Below are 4587 nucleotides of genomic sequence, written 5' to 3' on the forward strand. Positions count from 1 at the left end.
TTTCTGTTCATGAATAGCATGAATCAAGTCAATTGTACGACGCGTATTATCAAATGCCTGTCTACCAGATATAAAGCCCACCTGGTCGGGGTGGACCAGGTCCGGGAGTAGGGGGCCCAGCCTGTTGGCCAACACTTTTGCATATATTTTGATATCAACATTGAGCAAAGATATGGGCCTATAACTTGAGACCAGGAGGGGATCTTTGTCTGGTTTGGCAATCACCACTATGTTGGCCAAGGAGGTCAAAGCATCGAAGGAATCACCATCAAGGAGACCATTAAAAAAGCTTTTAAAAAAAGGGGTCAGAATGGAGGTGAATTTTTTATAATATAGAGGGGTAAATCCATCTGGGCCAGTTCTGCCAATTTCTGATCGCTAAGGGATGGAAAAAGGCAACTAGAGAGGAAGGCAGAAAGAGACGGGGGATTAGTAGAATTATTTTGTATTTAGTCTCCCTTTAAGGGAGTTAATCTGAGTAAGTAACTCTGACATAAGATTCAGTTTATGCTGGTCAAGAAGCAAAGTGATTTCCCGTTCTAAGTGTAAGATTTCTCTCTGAGCCTGTTTTCTCCGAAAAGCTGCTTTACTAATCAAATTACCTCTAATTATAGCTTTATAAACTTCCCAGATTATTCCTTTTGTAATTTCGTCAGAATGGTTAAGATTAAAATATTCAGAAATCGCTGATTTGATATCGTGCAAAATAGAGAGATCTAGTAATAAATTGTCATCTAGTCGCCAGGAACGAGATTTATGTTGGAATGAGAGAGAGTCTAACAGAATGTAGGGGCCTGCATGGTCCGTCCACGAGAGAGGGGTAATTCCTGCCACCAAAACCAAAGAGGCAATTGAACGTGAAACAAATATCATGTCTATTCTTGAGTACGTTTGATGCGGTCCTGAAAAATGAGTAAAATCTTTGGCCGTCGAATTTTTGAGACGCCAAGAATCTAGGACCGACAATTTGGCTAAACCTGTCTCAGATTATGCGCTGTACGCAGTACGTCCGGGGAGTGCTTGAGAGGGCGTGCTGCTTTTTTATCTATACAAGGATCTATCACAGAATTAAAATCGCCACCTATTATCAGATGTCCTTGTGAGATTTTCTCTATTTTTTTAAATAAAATTGAATAGAAATGGCATTGTTTGGTGTTAGGGGCGTACATGTTGACTAAGGTGATCTGATTTGAGCCTATAGAACCCACTAAAATAAGAAATCTGCCATCCATGTCAATTACTTTTTTCTCTAAAACGAAAGGGACATTTTTTGAAAATAAAATAGCTACTCCCCTTTTCTTACATGAGGCTGATGCAAAAAATGTTTGATGGAAATATCTACTTTTAAGTTGGGAATGCTCACCTGTGAGGTGGGTCTCTTGCAACAGAATTATATCTGCCCTTTCGCGTCTACAAGCACTTAAGATCAGGGTGCGGCATCTGGGAGAATTTAGCATGGTACTCTTTACCTAGCACGGCGCCCACGATTTTGATCGTGGGCATCGCAGGTAAAAAAAATCACGGGCATCGCGGCCATTGAATGCACTAAAAATCGGATGCGATGCGACCGACGCGATGCCCGCGATTTCCCATAGGGAACAATGTTAAATGTCTCAATTGACCCGATTTTCATGTTCAATGCCTCAATTGACCCGATTTTTCCATAGGAAACAATGTTAAATGGCCCACAGAGGCCAAATAGCCACCCTGAAGTGTGAAATGGCCCCCACAATTGTTAACGCCACCCCACGATCAACGTCAACCCGAAGCGTGACGAGCGCAGCGAGCCCGCGAGGGGCGGCGGTACGCGTCCTACGACCTTTTCATACCCCCACTATCCACGTCGGCGTGGAGTTGAGAGTAGAATAGTGTGGCGAGCGCAGCGAGCCACCGAGCCCGAAGCGTGGTGAGCGCAGCGAGCCCCGCGAGGGGATGCGGATACCTTCACAGGTAAACGCGTCCCTTCGCGGGCTTCACAGGTATCCGCGTCCCCTCGCGGGGATCGCTGCGCTCGCCATGCTTCGGGCTCGGTGGCTCGATGCGCTCACCACACTATTCTATTCTCAACTCCACGCCGATGTAAATAGTGGGGGTATGAAAAGGTCGTAGGACGCGAACCGCCGCCCCTCGCAGGCTCGCTGCGCTCGTCACGCTTCGGGTTGACGTTGATCGTGGGGTGGCGTTAACAATTGTGGGGGCCATTTCACACTTCAGGGTGGCTATTTGGCCTCTGTGGGCCATTTAACATTGTTTCCTATGGAAAAATCGGGTCAATTGAGGCATTGAACAGGAAAATCGGGTCAATTGAGACATTTAACATTGTTCCCTATGGGAAATTGAGGGCATCGCGTCGGTCGCGTCGCACCCGATTTTTTTGTGCATTCAATGCCCGCGATGGCTGCCGTGATAAGTAAAGAGTACCTTTAGCCCATTAACATTTATAGAGATTAATTTCAACCCCATGGCATGATTATATAGTCCGCTCTAAAGAAGGCTCTGGGATAACCACTGAAGAATAAGGGTGGAGACCAGTCGGATAGGAGGGAGGGAAAAAGCTGGGAAAAGTGAAAAAGGAAGAGAAAAATTGAAAAGAAGATAGAGAAGTAATGTAGAAAATGAAGAGAAGACCTAAATAGGTCAAAACCCTGAAAAAAGTAGACCCAAAATGAAGGGGCTACACATAATAACTATTAACTAAAAACTTAAACAGAAGTAGGGATAGTATATATAAACAGTATATAAATATAGGAGTATGTATATATATTTATACCTTAATAGTGGGGGGGGGGGGGAGGGATGAGAGCGAGGAATTTCCCTGGCAATGGAACCCAGCCAGGGACCCTCACATATACAGTAACCTGTTAAAATAACATATTTAAATACAAATATATACATAATGATGGTGAATCCAACATAAGTTAATAAATTACACGAAAACTATGCAAAATAGTATTAATTTTAAATAGAGAAAAAGGCCCATATGGCAGAAAGTCAACCTCCTCGTGAAGGGACCAAATCTTCTCTTCTGCTCCGTCGAGTTGTGGACCATTGGGCCGTAGGAGGGCAGGGCCGTTGGGGCCCTGGTAAACCTTGGGTGGAGGGTGATGTAGCGGAATCCTGTAATAAATTCAAGTCCTCCAAAAAATTTTGACCCTGTTCCAAGGTTTTAGCCGTGTGAGTGACATTGTCTTTAATGACTTGCAACTGAACAGGAAAGTTCCATCGATACCGTATGTTATGTTGACGTAGCACTTTGGTAACAGGTTGAAGATCTCTCATCTTTTGAATCGTGGAAGGAGCAAGGTCCTGGAAGATCTGAATGGAGAGGTCTTTGAAAGAGATTGTCATTATATCTCTTGATGCCGACAATAATTTATCTTTAGTGCTGTAATAATGCAATCTTGTAACTATGTCTCTAGGTGGTTGACCAGGGGCAGGTTTAGCCCTAAGAGCACGATGTGCCCTGTCCATGAGGAAGTCAGCAATAGGAAGATCCGGGAGGAGGTGTTTAAATAGATCTTGGAGGAAAGATGAAAGTTCAGATGGAAGGATAGATTCAGGAACATTCCTAATTCTAAGATTATTCCTCATGAATCTGTTCTCCATGTCTTCCTGTTTTTCCTTGAGGTCGTTAATTTCAGAGTGAAGGAGGGAAAGTTCTCTGTCCACAGTACCCTGATATCTGCAAAGATCATCTGTCTGACTCCAGGGCATCCGTGCGAGTGCTGAGAGAAGTCAGTTCAGATTTGAAATCATCTACAGCTTTTTTGAGCTCTTGCTGAAAGGTTGTCTTAATACCCTCAACCAGGGCGTTAAGAACAGTATGAATTGTCAGATCAATGACTGTTTCAGGGGATGAATCCGGAGAAGGTGAATTATGTCTGTCTGACATCCGCAATGAGCCTTTATTTTTAGGGGTGAACACGGCTGGAATTGTTGCCGACTGTGATTTTTTGACTTTATTGGGCATATTTGGATCAGACCCGAGAGACATAGAGAGGGGGAGATGAGTTCACACAATACTGTAATACATGCGAGGGCCCCTAAGAACAGCTTCTAGCCCATTATGAGGTGCTGCTCAAATTAATGGAAATAAAATAAAATAAAAAAAATAATAATAATAATAATAATAATAATAATAATAATAATAATAATAATAATAATAATAATAATAATAATAATAATAATAAAAAATACAAAGGAAAAAGTTTAAAAAATTTAACTTAAAAAATTAAAATAAAAAACCTTTTCAGAGGGCTTCCTGAAGTCTTTATTCAGAACTGGGGGAAATATGGAATATTGGACTCTTAACAGGAGTGGATTTGGTGAATGGCTGCTCTTGAAGGCTCTAGTGGGGACTGCGAGCTTGAAATTGTAAACAGGATTATGTTTCCTCGAGATCAACTTTTAAGGGACGAAATTGCAGCCACCTGAAGTCACTGGTAGATCTAGAGCTCTGGACAACTGAGTAGAAAAATTATCAGTGAATTAGCAGTGTGCTAGTTTTCCGTTAGGCCACTAGATGGAGCTCTAAGACTGGATATTTAAGAGAATTATAATACTGTTGGAGTATTAAACTGATGTGAT

The sequence above is a fragment of the Crinia signifera genome, unplaced genomic scaffold, assembly GCF_055691185.1.
Source record: "Crinia signifera unplaced genomic scaffold, ASM5569118v1 HAP2_SCAFFOLD_127, whole genome shotgun sequence".
NCBI lineage: Eukaryota > Metazoa > Chordata > Amphibia > Anura > Myobatrachidae > Crinia > Crinia signifera.